At 37.4% G+C, this 19,094-nt stretch overlaps 1 protein-coding gene across 1 annotated transcript in view; it reads right to left on the bottom strand.

Moving 5' to 3' along the window:
• Fgf10 (fibroblast growth factor 10) overlaps positions 1-19,094 on the bottom strand; it is a 77,920-nt gene that overhangs the window by 57,399 nt on the left and 1,427 nt on the right. The window lies entirely within an intron of this gene.

The following is a 19,094-nucleotide window of genomic DNA, read 5'->3' as shown; positions in this document are numbered from 1 at the left end:
GATCAACTATTGACTTCAGCGATGTTCATCAGTGGTCATGAATGTTCACATCTATAAGGTGGGATTTCCTGGTACCTACACCACTTACTTGTTCTTTAAAAGATGAATTAAGTACAAGTGTGAAATAAATGGAACTAAGTATCAAATACCAATACTTATTATTTATGCTTGATTCAAGTCTATTAACAGCTGAAGGAATATTGAAAACTGGGGGATAGATAGCTATCAATACTCAAAATCCTTCCAACAGTTGGCATTCATTTAGTGCTACCTAATAAAAATCATATACATATAAGCTCTCAAAATTGACCTGCTTAACAAATTGATATTGCAAATATCCACAAAGGTAAAACGAAAAGTTACAATGACACATGAAGAATCCATGTGCTGATTGGTGCTGAGGTAATGATTAGAGTCTGCATATTGTTTCATTACGGACTTAAGGAAACCATAATTTTCTTTTGAAACAAAGTGAACACAAGTATGCCACTGAGTTTTTCATTTGTTTTAACTGAAAATAAGAATTTAGTGATCTATTCCAAAATCTGTTTTGATCTCTTATTCCACTTCATTATAAAGGTCACTATTTTTCCCACCACTAGGGAGGTAGAGGCAGGTGGACCTCTGTGAGTTTGAGGCCAGCCTGGTCTACAGAGTGAGTTGTAGAATAGCCAGGGATACACAGTGGACCCTGTCTCAAAAGAGAAAATTATTTATTTATTTATTATTGTATGTGTTCAAGTGTGTACGTGATGAGGAGGGTATAAGTGCCATGAAACATGTATGTCGGTCAGAGGATAAGTTTGAAGTTGGTACTCTTCTGCCTTTACTTGATGAGCCATCTTACTGGCTGCCCCTCCTCAAATTCAACTTCATTAATTTAACGTTATCATTAACGTACAAGCTTGTGAGAGTGCGTGTACACCGTGGAGGTCGGACAAGAGAGGACAACTTTCAGAGGTTGATTTGCTCCTTTCAACCAGAAGTCCAAGCTTGAATACTTTTATATGTTGAAGCATATAAATATAAATATGAACATAAATATAAATAGTTTTTATATGCTGAGGCATGTCTTCAGTCAAAGCATCAATATTACTGTTGAGGATTTAGTTCAACTGTTAGAGCGCTTACCTAACATACATGAAGCTCTGGGTTTGATCCCTAAAACCATATACGTTCAGCTTAGTATTATATACGTGTAAGCGCCGCACTTTTGGCCAATAAGCTATAGCAAATAATGAATCCTCCAGTCTGTGGGGATTGTGACAAGTCCAAGTTTTCTCCTTTAGGTTTGTGAGACTAATGAATTATGGTCAATGTCAGTAGCTATATAGCTCGGGTGAATAAATTCCAGTTATCCTTATTATATTACTATATGGCCTATAGTATAGAGAAAAATGTTTGCAAATATATAAAGAAAGATAGAGAGATTTATCTGAGATATGCAACCTGTAGTTAATTCTTTATTAGCACTCTTGGATTTATATTCTTTGTGACTTTACCCAAGTATGCCCATGAGGAACATAGGGTCTTAGTCTTGTATGAAGTCGACTTTGTCAGTATAAGGAAATGCCATATATATTAGAAGTGAAGTTATCACAGTTTCAATCCTATTTATTCGAGGGAAAAGTGTATACAGGAAGAAATCTTCAGTTCTCACAGTGAAAGGAATTCCTCACATCACAAAAGCATTCTCCAAACAGTCTACAAGGCTAAGGAATGACTGAATTTAAAAGACAGCCCACAGAGAAGCTGCAGCCTCTGGCTGCTATCCCTTCCTAATACTTCTAGCTTTGGAAGTTGCACTTCAATCTCCAATGGTCACTTGAAGAGCTAAGGTGCTGGAAGAAGTCTCGGGGTCAGAGGCACAAGCTCAGAAATTCCTGTGGCTTCAAAGCTGAAGTAGGGAAAAGCCCCAAACCTCTAACGTTTGTTTACACAGTGTCATCTGCTGCAGCGACTCCAGTTCTCGCTCATAAAGGGCAGTGGCGGAGCTCTCTGACATGGCGAGGAAACAGACAGTTCGAGAAGAGGATCACGTTCGCTTCTCCTCCTCCCAGCTCTAGCACGCAGACACTCAGAAGAGAGGGAACTGAAAGCTGACCTAATCTCAGGTCTATCAGAAAACCTTTCAGTAAGCAAGGAGCAGCAGAAGGCGAGCATCTGTTTTAACTTACGTTTAGAATTACCTCCCTTTTAGAGAACATACTGGCACTTTCTCTCTCTCCAGAATATACGTAAAAATGAAAAGTTTGCCAGCATGGGAAGTGTGCATGGAGATTTTTCTGCCAATGTTTCTAGTTGTCCTAAACTCAAAACAACTTATCCACTCCTGGTATTCCCTTTCTTAAGGGCTGACTGGCATAATAAAATCAAGTGAAGCTCTTTGTCACAATTCAGGTTTACTGTGTGTGAATCTGCTTTGTCCTCCACCCCACCCATAAATGATCTCTAGATTAAGATTTATAATTTGCATCTGAATACTAACACTAATTCATTCTGGTCATGTGGTCTACTTTATAAACGTAAGCTTGAGAAATGCCAATTACTACCAACTATTATTATAATATAGTTCCAGTCTGACTTCCTTCTCTTACCTTAGTAATCTTTTGTTAAATGCTCATTAGAAGGAATTTTATATATTTTTAAGAGTAATGAGTAAGTTCTAGATCTCAATGAGAATACCCAACAGACTCTTGTAGCCATTTTACAGCCGAGGAAATTTAGGAAATGTCCTAGAGACTTGAACTACCTCCTGCTATATGACTGGTTTTAGAGCCTAAAACTGAAATGCTGTGTTAGAAGCAATTGCAGGTTGTATTTCACACCTAGTTCTTTTGAACCACAATGTTATTTGTAATTGGAGCCACCCTGCCAACTCTCTCTGCCATTATCTCTTTTCTCAAGTTCCTATAGGAAAACCTACTTACTAAGGAGTGTTAAAGAGGAAAAGTGGGAACTGTGGTAGTCAGTCTCATCTTGGTCAAAGTCCTGTTGTCTTAAGACTGGATAAAAAAATGATTGCGATCTGTCTGGGAACTCTATAACTTCTACCATAATGAGACAAACCAATTTCTATTAAAAAAAAAAAGGAATGTTGAAGAATCATACTTTTTGAAGCCCTGAAAATTCAAACAATAGGAACATGTATGAGCTTCAGAAGAACTGTATGAAAGCCTCTTGAGACAGGGCAGGTTTGAATAGAGTCTACCATTTGAGTTTTATACATTTTGGCATACTGAAAGAGAGAGGATATAATTGATTTCCAAAAGAACAAATGCATAGTAGCTAACCGTTTTTAACATTGAGGACATTCTCCAAAAAGCATTACTTACTGGCATTTAAATTGCACTAACTGCCTAATTTAAAATTTTTTCTTTTATTTTATGTGAATGAGTGCTTTGCCTGCCTGTTTATCTAGGTACTTTGTGCATACCTGGTACATAGGAGGCCATGAGACGGCATCCAGTCCTCTGGAACTGGAGCGAACAAATGGTTGTGTGCCATCATGTGAGTGCTGGGCACTGAACCCAGCTTTTTTAGTAGAAAAAACAAGGATTCTTAAGCGATAAACCATTTCTCCAGTCCCCGCTACCTATTTTTATAATTTAGTCTTCAGTCACCTCCTGTTGTGGAATAATCTTTTTGTATACTGCGAAGGTTTGTTACTCAGAATGGTTTAATAAAAAGCTGAACAACCAATAGCTAGACAGGATTTTCAGGGTGGAGAGGACTCTGGGAAGAAAAGAGGTGGAGATGCAGAGAGTCACCAGTCAGTCACGGAAGAAGCAAAAAAGCAGCTTGGGCAGTACAGAGCAAACATAATAAAATGATGAGGCAGAAAGCAAACGAACAGAAATGTGCCAAGTTATAAAAGTGAGCAAAAAACAAGCCTATGCTATCAGGCAAGCTTTCATAATTAATAAGAAGTGTGCATGTGGTTATTCGGGAGCTGGCAGGCTGGCAGGCAGGACAGAGAGCTCTGTCTGCATCCTCCATTTTCAAAGGGGACTTTTTCAATAGGAAGCATTTCCATGGAGTTAGCAAGCAATTCAAGAGAACTGATCTTGGAAGCATTCAAGGGAAACCCCTCAAACCAGTCAACCTGAGTTTACCTTGCTGCAGAAACAGGTCACCGGGGTAGTCAAATCTGCACTGAACAAGCAACGCTTTTTAAAATTGTAGTAGCATAAAGGCCACATAACATAAACACACAAAAATAAACAAACAAACAAACAAACAAAAAGCAGTATTTTAAACAATGTCTTAGGAACGTGTAGTCATTTAGACTTATCCACTTATATGTAGGCAGATCTGAGGTGCCATTCTGAACCCTGTGCTTTGTTACGTATTTTTACATATATCATTTCATTGAATCTTTACAGAAGGGCTGAGGAAGCAGAAACATCCAGGCATCTCATTCCTCCAGTTGAGAGGTAGATAAACTGCTATAATGTATATACATTTGGCTCCATGCTTAGTTCTGTCTACCATAAGAAACAGCGTTGTTTTTGTTTGTTCTTAATTTGGTCCATATAAGGCTGCCATAGTTGACTGTAACAAATGACCATACATTTGGCAGCTTAAAATGGCAGCAACTGCTTATCTCACAGTTTGGGGGGACTGTAAATCTGGTATCAGAATGTAAATTTTCCTGGATTGAAATGAAGGTGTTGGCAGCCTACACCTCTGTTCCAAGTCCTTCAGAGAAGGTTCTACTCAATGTCTCTTGCAGCTTCTGGATCCATAATTATTTTTCCTTCCTGGCCCATCTGCTGTATTCAAAGTCAGCAGTGCAAATCTTCAAATCCCTGCACTCCACCTTGCATGTATATGTCTGATCTCCTCCAGCCTTTTCTTTTCAGGTTATTTCTGGTGACACTTGGGGTCTACCTGGATAATCTTAATAATCTCACCTTAATGTTTTTAATTATGTGAGCAAAACTTTACCATATAAGGTTACATACACACCTATCAGAGCCTAAAACCTGTTATCTCTGGGTGCCCGTCATCTAACCTGTTAAAGACTCTGCCCCCACAAAAGAGCACCCCAAAATTTACATTTATTCCATATGTATGCTTACAAAAGAGAATCATCCTTCTTCACCCACCCCAGAGTTTCCATCCATTATAGCCTAGTGTCTTCAGACTCAAATGCTAACAGTTCAAATACCTCTAGTTTCCTACTTTACATAACACGATCTATCCATAGGCAAAACTATTCTCTACCAATGTTTCCTTCAAAACTAGAGTATATGTAATTTATATAATTAATATAAGTATAAGTAATTTATTCTCAAAGGCAATGATAAAAAGGGCATGGAAAGACAGTTATAGAAAGTCCAGTTTTCCAAAGAGGAAGGTCTCCTTTACAGTCCCAAGCAATTTCAGACCCAGCAGAGGAATTTTTTGTTTGTTTGTTTGTTTAGTTTGGAAACAGTTCTCTTTGGCTTTCAGGTCCAGATTCTGGCTCCACAGTGGGAGGATTTACTACCTATGTACTCAAACAGCTGAGTTTGTACCCAAGACTCTGTTATTACAGTGACCTTTCTTCTTGTTTTCAAGATAGCATGTAAAAAGTTTTATGCAGTTAATGCCCCTTTTGGTCCATAAAATCTGTGGGGCACTTGATAATCTTACTTCATCTTGCCTTTTTTTTTTTTTTCGTTTTGATCCCATCTTAATCCAAAGAGGCAGTCTCTGCTGATTTAACATCCTCAAAATCATGGCGGGAATTTTATGTGTGTGGTGGAGAATCCTCATTAACAGAACTTGGTCAATCTCATTATTATTTCTAAATGCTCGTGAGTTGACATCAATGCCACCTCTAAGCATACCGTACTAAGGTTGTTCAGCAACTCCTTGGACCCGCTCTTTCTAAGAGTTTCCTAGTTTAAAATATTTTACATCCGAATAAAGTGAGATTGTGCTTTCTCTCCTTAGCAAGTCTCTCTTCACTTTATCCTCATTGTCGTAAATTTTCCTATAGCCACAGGAAAGCAGGCTCTCCTTCATCATTAGCCTTGGGGATGCCTCAGATAATCATGCTGACCACTTACATACTCAACCTTGCATATTCAACGGTCACCTGTCCTCCAGTTTCTAGTAACAGACTTCTCATTGGTTTTTCCAGGCTGTCACCAGAGGCATTGATAACACTCCTATTTCCACCAATAAAAGTTTATTAAGGGATGGCTTTCCCAGGTGATGTAGGCTTGACTGTGTGCTTGTCTTCCACATTCCGAACAGAATATCGTTAATGCCCATGCTTCTACCAGGCATCTGTTTCAGAAAAATCTAGACATCTTTAATACACAGCTGAAGATGCTTCCATTTTATGCCCAGTGTTCAATTCCAAAGTCACTCTTACATTTCTTCACATTTCTTGTAGCAGCCTTCTATTTGCCTGTCAAAAACTCATGGTTTATGTAACAAAAGACCCCAGAAATGGTTACTCCAGTGCAAATGTATTATTTCACTGGCCTGGAGAGCAGATGTCTGATATCAGTATCAGTTTCAGAGGATCTGCATCAAGGGATCAGAGGGATCAAGCTCTTTTGTGGCTCCTGGAAGGGAAGTCTGCTCTTCCCGTAGTCCAGCTACAGGATCCTCTGCAGTTCCTCATTAGAATGTTGGTGACAGTGTCCACATGGCTAAAAAATGGTAATGTCCCATCTTTTTGTAAAATTTCTACTGCAACTTTACTATATAAATTTGCACCCACAATACTTAACGATTAGGACCTGATGTCTATGAATGACTACCGTTTAACATGTTTATCTATTATTTTCCAATACAAGTAAGCTTCTGAAATTTGTTCTTTAATCCATGAGATGAATGTACGAAACTACAATAGCTTAAGAATGATTTAGCCCAATTCGGTGGCACTCGTTTTATAGATAAGTCTCTGAGGCCAAGATAAATTGAATGACCTGTTTAAGATCTCAGAGTAAATGTTTTGACACAACCAAGACTACATGCCACATCCTTTTACTCCCACTATTTGTAGAACATACTTCTTTTCTTCCAAAGGAATTACTGAGACTTTCTCATTTCTTTATAGCCACCCATATTATCCTTATTAGAATAAATAACTTGAAATCAGAAACAATGCTCAGTAGCAACAAGAATTTTAAAGGGGAAGAGATTCATTATTAATATCTATAGAATATAATCAAAAGATCTTATAAAACTGAGGAATATGAAAAATGATTAATTTCATACTAATACAATTTTAATTCAGAGATTTGGACGAACTTAAGTTTTTCAGAGTCAAAAACTAACAATGACCCTTCTAATGCATTTTTCTATTTCTCAGAGTTGGCAAATAAGAGCTGAATGGAAGGGTATGAGAGCATTTACATCAATCCCTTCTCTGCAGAGTACAAAGTACAAAGAATATTAATCATGCTTTCCATAACATATGACCGACCCCCAAAAAGTCTCAATGCCTTGACTGAGGCTATAAAGTTGGAATGATTGATTTGCTTAATAACAAATGTGAAGAAAACTGATTATATACGCCAGGTCCTGAATATAGAGTTGATATCAAAGGTCAGTGAGACATAAGTGTGCATGCACAGCGACTTTCTCTATCAGAATGAAGCAAGGGGTAAGCAGTGAATAATCAGATGGAAACTGTGTAATGGTGGGGTAGGGTTCTGTAGGCATTGGAATGATCAAAAAAGTATCCTTGAGATGGCACCTGGATGAAATCTGGAAGGAAGGGGAGCTGGGAATGCGGGCAAGGGACTCCATTCCAGGGGCATCTTATGCTGTCTTAAAGTGGGAGTACAGAGTTTGGGAACTTCAGGATCAAAATCAACTGGAAGATGTCTGTAATGAGGGCAGAGGAATAAGTGGGACTGGGGATTGAGTGGGGAGAAAAGTACGATCATTCTACATGAAATGCAAAAGACACTGGAAAGAAATCAAAATGCCTCTTAGACAAACAGACTTTTATGGATGTTCAACTTCCAGAGCCAAAAACTGACAAAGATGTGGAGGTTTCTGTAATAGAGTAATTTGAAATAGAATGAGGTACTGTTGGAAAGTAGTCCAGAAGAAAAGGGAACTATTGTGACTGTTTCAGGCCAACCAATATTTTTCAGGTAAGCACTCAATCCAGGAGCAGGTGAAGTTTGATATTGACTCACGCTAACTCATGTATCTTCAGGCTGGACACAACTTTTATGCTTAACTTTTCTCATCCAACAATAGTACAGGGTTACAAAGACTATCTTCCTTTTATACTACTGTTTTGAGAATCATCTGGTGAAAATATTAAAATGTTTTATAAACTATAAAATAAAGTTGGATAGTGTAATATCAATATTATTCCTAATTTAAAAATATTAGCTAATCCAGGGATCTTTCTAGATAATGAATAATTAGTAACTATACAAGTTAGTCATCTCATCAAATACCGATGAAAGCTAACACCTCTGAGCTCTGCTCAAAGTCCTAGATTTACAATTTGTAATTCCAACCACACTTGTAAATCTGTGAATACACCTTCACATGAATAATGAGGTGGATTATTAGCAACATATTTTGCCTAGGTGCAGAAACGAAGCCTTGGGTAGTAACTTGGCCAAGATCACACTGCTGTGAAATTTCAGATTTCAGATTCTTTACTCCAAAGTTTGATTCCAAAGCACACGGTTTCGTTACTGGATGTCATTATATATAAAGACCCTTCTCCTTGTTTGCTTAAAAAATGCTGAAATATTTAATTTGTTGGAGAATGAGATATAGCCTCATTTTGTTCCTTTCTCTGATGACATAGATCAAATAAGCCTAAGAGTATTTGGGAGAAGAACAAATGCACAACCTGGCAGTGGACAGGGATATCCCAGTAGCTCTACTGTGGAAACTGCTGCTAAGTATCCAGTCCCTTCCCAGTGATCAACATATTAAGAACTTTTATTTTAAATTTTAAGCTAATGGCTACCTGATATATCAACAGCTGCTTCATGTTTCCAGTTAAAAAATACTGTTCTGAGTTTTTTTTTTAATCCAACTAGATTTTTTTTGTTGCTGACTGTATTTTAATTATGCCAATTATCATACTGCATAATGATTATTTTGAATGTTTCTCAGTTTTCTTTCCATGCTTTACTTTACATTGTAAAGTCAATCAGAGGGCTGGAGAGATGGCTTAGTGGTTAAGGGCACTTGTTGATCTTGCTGAGGACCTGGGTTCAGTTCCTAGGACCCATATGGTGGCTCATCATAATTCCAGTTCCAAGAAGTCCAACACCTTCCTCTGATCTCTTTGGGCACCAGGAAAGCACAAGGTGCACTTGCATGCATGCAAGCAAGACACCTCTATACATCAAATGAACCTAAGCAAATCAAATTAAGTGGGGGCAATGCTAAAAATGAAGAAAGTTAGTTTTAAGCCAAAACCAGGTTCGAGTGATATTTTATCAGAAAAACTGAGACCCTAAAATGTAGGGTTATTTCGCACTTGCTTCTCAATGTGTCAGCAAGTTCCATTGTTTTCTCTTCCATGTAGTCTGTGCACCGCCCACTCTGTTGCTGTGCCGTTTCCTGAATACCCTATGGTTGTGAACGTGTCTGCTCCAGCATTGCCTTTTAGAGAATTCTACTCTTGTTTGTTCTTCTGTCATGACTTGTTGGATCTCTTGACTTAGTATTTGCTACTCTTGTCATACTTTACTGCTTCTCTGCTCTGAGAATAAATTATGTTCTCTCATCTTGCAGCTCCCTGTGATGAGCTCTTGACTCTGGAATGAAAACTTGTAAGGGAGGAGTCCAGAAGGTGGAAGTAGGGGGTCAACAAGTGAAGGTCACAGCACAGTATCTGTGACAATACTACACAAAACTGGATCACAGTAACATATAATGTGACTGAAAGTGTGTAATTCCAGAAGAAATAGTGACTTTTCTCTTTCTGCCTTCCATCCTATAATCTCTCTTCATTGCCCCATGCTACCTGTTTTGTATCAATAGTTTTCTTCTTTTGTGAAATTTGCTATAGCTTGAGTCCTTGAAGACATTTATTATCCTCTATCCACTATCCTTCCTTCTCCTCCTAAGCCAACCTTTTATGTTCGAAGACCTGCTAACAGTCTTTTGAAAGCCTCTACCCTTTCCTCAAACTTCAGAATACTATGAACATCAAAGTTCAAATCAAATTTCAGGAAGTTCTTATGGTGCCTCAATTATCTTTCTTCAAAGTTACGATTGTTAATTTCTATTTTAACAGATAATAATTAGGTTTTTTTCCCTGAAGAAGATGGAGGCATCATACATCATCATACTCATTTTTTAAGCATACTATATCCGCTTGACGAAGACTTAACACATACCATAGCGTAGCATGCTGTGTTCATGCATAAACTCCCATTTCTGTGACCTTTGGTCAAGGCCAGTCTCAGTGTACCTTCTCCTAGTTACGCGCACTTCCCTTAGCCCACCTCTCCAGGTCCATCCCTGGCCACCAGGATCAGAAGAGTTTCCCTGGTTTCAATTTTAGTGTTCACTGTAGCATTCTCGATGTCTTGATTGAGTTGTCTGCTTGACACGGTCAGGACATTATCAGCTCCGTGAGAGCAGAAACGTTCTCAAACTCAATGTTCTCAAACATGAGACCTTGTCAGTACTTGACACAATATCAGACACAAAATAATTAGTTCATATTTCTATTGAGTGAGGGGATTCTTTACTTTCATCTTTATCAGGTAGGAAAAAAGGACAATTAATGCCTTACTTTACTGATGACACCTTGCACAAAGCTACACACTCTTGTCTTGCAAATTGGAACCTAACCTGTGACGTCTAAGTCCACTTTCACCCTATTTAATAAAAGTTCAGCCTATTTAATATCCATATTTAATTACTTTGAATCAAAGGTCATGCTCTTTTTGTTCCATCATTGAGGTATAGTCGCTTGAGCAAGACTTGAGTCTAAGTTTTCTTTCTGCTGATACGCAGACTATTGATGACCTCTGCGGGCTTCCTCTTAGGTCACAGGTTCCCCTTTCAGTTAATTTAACATACAGTTGAAGGCCAGGCGTTGGGTTATATTTTCTTGTCAGGTCAGCTCTTTTGCAGAGCAGTGCTGCTCATTTTCCTGAACTCTATCCTGGGAGTTAAAACGCTTGTCTTCATCACTCCAGTGAATCTCCCCACCCCCTTCCTGGAGTGTATTTCCCCATGCTCTGAGTCCTCTTGTCCTCTTGTCCTTTCCTTCCAGTTTCTAGGATTTTCATTACACATTTTGCACTGACTTTCTGGCTGGTTGGATGAGTGCTTTGTAAATCTAAATGTCTCCTGTAGTTTTGTTCAAAAGACTCTTACATTGTAATCTGGTTGTCATCTTCCTCACTCTCTCCATGTCTATGCAATTATATCATTCCAGAGATACATCTAAAAATACCCATGAAATCTAGTAAATATTGTTACTAATATTGCTACAAAGTTCTCCCTTTAGATGTAACTAGGTCATGTGTTGCCACATTTGCCGTATTATAGATTATTAACTGTCCCTTTCATTATACTGATAAATTCATAGCATCAAATTTGGAAACAATTAAAAAACTCAATTCTAGCTATTATTATAGTTAGAGATAAATTTAGTACAAACAAATAGACAGATTCTGTTTATAAAACATATAACTCTAATTTAGCAGATAGTCTGCAAAGGTGCTTTCTTGGAAAAAGAATATGAGTAGAATTACATATTTCTGGAGATCCTAACTATTGTCTGTGTTTCGTAATATTGCTAATAGAGAACTACTTGTCTTTATTTGGTTAAGCAGAAGGACAAATTGTGTGTGTGTGTGTGTGTGTGTGTGTGTGTGTGTGTGTGTGTGTATTCTCCTTCCCAATAATCAGAATTAAAAAAGGCATGGATTTTGTTTTAAAAGCCATATATACTTGTCAAAGCTATACAAAAAAGTATGATAATCTTAGTAACAATCTGAAAGTTGAGATCATCAATTAGCAATAAATCAGTATTTATTCTCTCCTACAATATAGGGGAAAACATGTATTCTTAAATTATCATTGTTTCATCTTATACAAGTTTAGGAGAAGAAATGAAGGCACGAAAGATATCAAAGTAGTTACGGGGTTATACAAATACAAACAGAGTTAAAAAATAAAACAAAACAGCAGAAATGGATATGGATTCAGAATTTAAGATGGAAATCAAATAAAGAATGATGTCCTTCTAGGGCTTTGCCCTCTTTGGTATGGGCAGAGCTTAACATACCTGGCCTGGAGAGTGGGATACAGAAGGATTAACTTTTGATTCAATATAGTGGGCTCCTGGTAGAGTATGTCCAACTTAAAAGGATGAGGTTCTTGTGTGTTGAATAAAAACCATCTAACATCCCATACTGTCTGTCTGCACTTCTGGCCTTACATATCTGGCCCTGGGGTGCTAAGTGATGATTTATTTGGCTTCAGAGATATGAAGTAGGTTTAAACATCTGGGAAAAATGAATTAAAAACAAAGAAAAATAGAAGAGAAAAATAATAAGAGAAGTGATAAACCAATTAGGGTTCACAATGTTTCTGAAATAGTTGCCATAGGGCATCTCGAAACAGAACTACTAGAATGTAATTGGGCCTTGCCTTGAGTTGCAGTGCTACAGAGGGCAAGTTATTCTCAACATGAGAGGGAGACTTCAAGAAAGATTAAGAATAAAACAACAATTATTCTTATCAAGACAGTGAGCATTCTAAAAGGTACCTGAAAGAGAGTAATAACTTATCTGAGGTATAATATGTCTGTTAAAATAGTCCTTTAGCTTTCAGTTAACCCAAACTTCAGAATTAGGCTACAGTTATAGTGAAATTAGGTTTGTCTAGTTAATTTAACTATTTAAAGTTTAGGGTGCATGAGTTTAATCAAGACATTCCCTTCTATTAGGCTTAGTCGGGTAATAAATTAACATATTCATCATAGCATTCATTGCAGGAAGCATGCCAAACATCTGAAAGTCCCTCATTACTGGTAATACACATACTGACAGGTTAGGCCTAGGTAAAGGTGGACAGACTGAGGCAGAAGAATTATTAGGTGAACTATACAATGAGGTAATGCTGTACTGCCAGAACTATGAATCTCTCAAAGGGTAATTGGATGCACGTGTTCACAGCAGTATAAAGTCACTGTCCAGTTATCCACCTTACATGGGAATCTACTCCGAGTGTCTTCTTTGATTTATTGTTCCAATTAGAACACAACGTTCAAAGAAAGAACACTAACGGCCTGATTTAAAGGCAAGGAGCCTTGACGACCATTATTTTGTGGGTGACCTGGTAGATATTGTGAATGCTTCTATTAATAAAAACAAATGTGTTACAATTAAGGTCTTACTTTAAAAATATCCTATATAATAATATCAAAATTTTGTATCCATCAATTCAGTATCAGGTGTACCTGGTGGATCCTAGGCTTTAGCTCTATTTCCTTCCTCTAACTGGGAGGCACACCTTTATGCTGCTCTTTGTTGCACACACTTACTGTTACAGGTAAAAGTGATATTGGGAGAAAATATGCTGATAAGAAAGCATCAATATCTTACATCTGAAAAAAAAGGCAAATTTAAAAAGTTGTCAAGTGCTAAATATAAAAGATCCTAAGTAATTGTGATATACCTTGTAAGGTTAAGATACATTTGTATAAAACACTTGAAACAAAATGAAGATTTTTATATCCCTACCTGGTCGGAAAACTGTTTGAAAATTGCATGCACAGAGATCTATATTCAGTTTCACTGCAAAACTACAAGAGGATTTGAACTTCTTCAAGGGAAATGCTAATATTTTACTTAAATTAAGCAAACATCAACTATTAATGTTGACAAATGTTGGAACAGTCACAGTAAAACTGTCATCTGGATAACTATTCATTGCAAAGTTCAGAGAATTAATGTTAAAGTAGATTAAAATCACTTTGAATACATATGTATTCTCTTCCTTTGTAAGGATAATAAATATCATTTGCACTATAATTTTTGATAAGCATATGGACATTAAGGCTTGGGAAAGATGTAGATAGATATCCATAGGCAGCTCATAAATGTGAGGACCATTAGTTCCATCTTAAATGAGCTGTCAGCCCTTTTCCCAGGATTTTCGTTTGTGGAAAGGTAGACATTTGGATAATAAATGGGGTTTGCCCCTGAACATTAAAGTAATTGTATAGGAATTTAAAGTATCTATTCATGTTCATTGCAAGTTATTTAATTTCTAAGGAAACACACTAGAGTAAGAGTTATGTTAGAAGCTGTTAGTGACAATGTAGAAGAAAATGCCCAGACAATGGACTTTGATTTACTAGGACCTTTCTTTTTCAAAAATTGTAAGTTTAAATATTATTTTGGAAACACATGCTTTTAAGGAATGGTCTGTACCTTCAGGTACCAGGTTACTGACATTCCCTAGATCTAGAGTTTGGTGCCTGAATTCTCCTCCTCCACTACCAGCATGTGATTCCTGCCAACTGGTTTGTTGGGTTCTTCTAGTAGGTGGTTATAAATCAGGTTTATGAAGAGGAAACTCTCAAATTGTGCATTTTAATGGATTTATGATAAAGCCATCAAAGTGGAGGGTCCACATGGTAAAAATGCAGTAAAGGTAATAGGACAGTGTCATGTAAACATTAAATACAGTGCCTTCCACCTACATAAATCCTCGACGCTGATGATTAAATGCTTCTGGTTATAAATTTTGCAAGCAAATTCTAGAAAGAACCACAATTGTAAATAAGACACCAGCGGAAGCCCATAAATTGCCATAGAATTCCCTCATACTACAGAATAGTCTTGAGTATTTATTATGAGACAGTACCATGGATCTTCTTTCCTCAACAACTATTTTTTTTCTAGCTTTTTTCAATAATAAACTGAATTTTGATTAAAACAATAATGCAAACCTTTAATTCTATGTCTAGCATTACAATTTATTATTTTTATGTGGCAAAATATGTTTTTGATTTATGGATTCACTTTGCAGCGTTACTACCTCTATCTTTAAGTCTCTACAATGTCATTCTTTGTAGGGTCACCTGTTAGAAGTTCCTGCAACAACCTAAGCTCCCACAGGTATTTCCAATCAAATTATTTTATTGCACGTGGGAACAATTAAGCATTTGGCCCTCAGCTGTAAACAATTACTATATACAATGACATTCATGGATTTTCCTAAATAGTCATGTATTCCTAATGACCTCTGCTCACATAAGTGAGATTGATGTGTGTGTACTTTGTGTGTGTCCACAAGCAATTATATTCCCAAACATAATACCAAGAGAGAGGCTTGACCTGGATGTTACACTGCCATTGTCTGGGACCATGTGACCACCTGCATTGATGATCTCTAACATTTTATTTTCTTCCCACGGTTATTTTACTTCTCTTCCAATTAAGACTGAAATCTATTAGCGTTCACAGCAAAAGGCAACACGAGTTTTAAATGATTCGTTCTTAGGAGGTTGGCAGTGTCTTGGTCTAATAAACTTGGATTCTTGCTCAGTTTAGCAGAGAGCTACAGCCTACAAGGAGAGATAACCAGATAGGGTTAGATTTGCAATATGCTTCTGTTACTTGCCAGTTGAGTGTTTGGAAACTTCACATATTTCAACCTTAATTTTAATATTTTAAAATGCTCATAGTTAACCAAAGCTGTGTTACTATGATGAGTAACATCATAATAACTAATTGGGACACATATTTAAGGAAATGGATTATGTGCTTTATACTCCTTGTGCCTCATACTCTTTTCTCAGAAAGGCCCATAAGCTCTGGGATGCTGTATTGGGAACATTATTTAGTTGTCTCTAGTTTGGGGATACATTTTCCTTTCACTAGATTATTCTTTTTTTTCAAGTGACAGCCATGGGAGAAGCTCCCAGCTGTTTTCCTCATGTCCAGAAATAAGTCAACCAGTCCCATTTGCAGGGGGACCTAACAGCTGTATCCAGCCTTTCCAGGAGGTCAGAAGCAGAGCTGAGTGGTAATGTTTCAAGGGCAAAGCTCTAGATGTAAGGAATGATAAAACAAACCCTAAATGAGCCTGCACATATCTAGTGACAGATATGCTATAGCCAGTCTCAATTATTCAAGCTTCCTCAGTCTTCATAATTCACCCCTACTCTCATTATTCTACTTCCAGATAATAGCAAAGACCAACACACACACACACACACACACACACACACACACACACACACACCCTGCTACACCCCCAACTCTCCCCTTCTAAAGAAAAAAGCTTTAGTAACCACTTAAGTTGAGAGGAATTTCTTTAGCACATGTCAAACTTTCAGATCTATTCAAAACAAGGTGCTAACTTTGGAGGATGAAGTTTTTTTTAAAAAAGCATCATTTTGCAATACTTATGAATGAGTTCCATTCTTCCCTTTTGTTAGCATTCTGCTGGCAATGAGCCAGTGAAATGCTGTTTAATTATCCAAGGCATCAAAAATATATCACCTCTTAGGTAAGCAGTGATGGTATTCTAACAGCGATGACACCAGGGTCAAACGTAACAAAGAAAAGTAGTCTTCAAATACGCAAATCTTAAAATAACATCTTTGTGCATTGATACTAAGGAATATCTTGTTTAGGAAAATGGTCCCAAAATGTGGCTTTTGGACAAGGACCTGACACTCTTCAGAGGTTAGATATTCTACTATTTAACAGGCTACTATTTGGTGGGCAGACTGGTTGGCTACCATGTGGGTGTGGCAAATGTTTCTTATGTGCAATTTTGCAACATTTAAACAATATCTAAATGACACCATGTATTTCAGCTGAATCAGTCCAGCTGTAAATGATAGCTGCATTCTGATGACTGGGCCACATGTGAAATTAAGGCCTTTTCAATCTGCTTTTCACTTGCTATGTTTTGATACACATGTTCTTGGAAAGCTTAAATTAGTTATGGTTTGACAATATTTAGCAATATAACCACCATCCTTTTCCTTTAAACCGTTAATTAGAATGGTCTTCTTATATTATATATTTAGCTTTTAATTTCAAAATGGACTAATAGTAATTACCATATTTTATTCCACAAAAGAGATAATGTCTATTTTTAAATGTTAGGTTGGGAATTTGCTGTACTTGTTTGTGCAATAAAAGTTGCATAATTTTCTCATTTGGGATTGTTCATATTGTAAAAATAAAACTCAATGTGTTCCATGGGAGTCATTTTACTAAGTAGTTCATGGCACAGGGATCATTATTTTACAAAATAGTCATCTGAGTATCATAAACTAAAATATCTTCAGGTAGATCACTACATCACATTTTAAAAAACACTTAACACAGTAACAGCAAGACCTAGCCATTATCAAAACATTAAGAAGAGGAAAGTAAGCTCAAAGTTAAAACTTGGACATTTTATTCAATATCTTTATGTTTTCCACATGAACAAAAGAAATTCAGGCCATGGGAATTTAAAAAGAGAAAACAGTGCAGCCCAATTTGGAGGCGGCTTCTTCCTTTAACTGAACACCACTACTGGATTTTATTTTAAAAGTAGGCATAACTATTAGATTTGGATCAGCAGACCATAAAGACTCTTTACAGGATAATATCTGCCACACTCTGGTGACAAGAGACTTTCAAAGAAAAGAAATTATCATTAAAGATACTATTCCAGCTACTTAGCATCAGAAAGAAATATATTTGCATATGTAATAAGGTATTTAATATTTCCAATACTAAACCTAACATAGATTACTGCAAATGCTTCTATAAAGGTATTACTTTAAAAAGATATTGCTAATTTTAATGAGCAACTAGGATGAAAGCAACTGAAAAGGAACAAAAGAATGTTGAATGTTTGTCAGTCCCACAAGAAGAAAACTAAGTCTTAATTCATTTAGTCTTTATTGAAAAATAAAACACTACAATTCTGGTCAGTTGTCATTTTTATGACAACTGAGTCAAAAAAATTCTGAAATTTGTTACTAACATATTTCAGTGTGCTGGCCAGTATATGTTTGGAATTCCCAAAGAACTAACACAAAACGTTCCCTTTGAAAGGTGACTTGGAATTTACCACAGAGATAAAGCCAAGTGGTCATTAAAGATGTTTAAACGTCATCGTCTACTGTCTTCAGTGTGCCATTACATAGCCTTGGGAATCCTTTCAAAGAACTATCAATAGAGTATGAATAAGTCTCAGCACATGAAAGCAACCAGAAAAGGAAGCCAACAGAATAATTTGGCTTGCCTGGGTTGGTTCAAGAAGAGACTTGGTATCCACCCCTTCCCTTCTCATTTTTTCCTCCCCTTTTTCAGGCTCTCCCCTCCCCCAACAGAAGACAGACCATGGAAAGAAAGACCAGCGAGACAGGAAGAAGGAGAGAAAGAGATCCAAGGATCCCCTGCCGAATGTGTGCTGGGGAGACAAACCTCGCCCTATGGGATACAGTCTTGGAAACAGACTTAGGCTTTTGCTTTGAAAATAAAAGAATGACAATGAAATTTGTGTGAGGTCTGTGTGACTCCAGTCCCAGATGTTTACAATGCTGTAGTACTATGCCTCTGCAATATGAGAGGGTTCAGAAGAAACAGTACAACAAGACACCACAAAGCAGCACATATGCTATTGACAATGCAGACATGAGCATCATGTTACCAAGAGAGAAGGCAGGCAAGAGACAAATAGCCGTGGTGCTGCCCGAAAAGACTACTTCATGGACTGCAATCACTCAAACCAGAATGAGGGACCCAAAATGAGGGGAAGAGGTTCAAAACTAGGGGAAAAAAACTCTTCTGGCTTCTATCTAGAACTGGTGGGGCAAAAGATGGGGGCCAGTAGACAGTGGAAGAGACTCTTCTTCCGTAAAGGTCATATAAAGCCCTTCTTATTGACAGTGGATAATTATTTTCAGCTTTAGGAGTCTGTCCCAAAACTCTTAAGGTTGCCAGCGAAAAGAAACACAATGTGTTTACTTGAGCTATTTCCAGAAGGGAGGGAAAGGAGACCTTTGGATGAGATGTGGGGGTACTGGAGACAGAATGGGGAATCTCCTAGCAGGAACAACTCTAGGGTACCGGGAGTGGTCCTGTGAGTGACAAGCTAGAGAGATCCAGAAT

Source organism: Myodes glareolus, chromosome 15 (assembly GCF_982192425.1).
Source record: "Myodes glareolus chromosome 15, mMyoGla1.1, whole genome shotgun sequence".
Lineage (NCBI taxonomy): Eukaryota > Metazoa > Chordata > Mammalia > Rodentia > Cricetidae > Myodes > Myodes glareolus.
Note: the sequence above shows the minus strand (reverse complement) of the source record. Positions and strands in the feature narration are given on the sequence as shown.